This window comes from Plasmodium gonderi (assembly GCF_002157705.1).
Source record: "Plasmodium gonderi DNA, contig: Pgo-contig_59, whole genome shotgun sequence".
In the NCBI taxonomy this organism is placed as follows: domain Eukaryota; phylum Apicomplexa; class Aconoidasida; order Haemosporida; family Plasmodiidae; genus Plasmodium; species Plasmodium gonderi.
The window spans coordinates 12,610-13,034 of record NW_021628993.1 but is presented as its reverse complement, the minus strand read 5'-3'; positions in this window follow the sequence as shown (position 1 = coordinate 13,034).

The following is a 425-nucleotide window of genomic DNA, read 5'->3' as shown; positions in this document are numbered from 1 at the left end:
AAAAAAAAAAAAAAATCTATGGTACTATCTAAAATAATGTGTATATAGATAGTCCCCATTAGTTGATGTTAAAATGTGTGAGAATAAGTAATGTTCTTTTGTATATTGTCAAAATATAGAATTATTCTATTAACCGGATATAAAATATTTACCAATTTTCATATTAGATAGTAATTTATTTGTTTTCTTTAAATCATTCTTTACAATTATTTGATTCATAATAAGCGTTTACCAGTTTAAAAGCTTATATTTTTTTTAAGACATTTCCATTATTTGCATTTTATGGAGAATTTTACTATTCCTCTTTTTGAAAAATTAAATATAATTAAAAGATTTTTCTTAATTGAGTAGATACGTAGAGACGCAGGGAAAGTATTTCGTAAACCATAAAAATATCTGAGAGTATATATATATTTATTTTACAC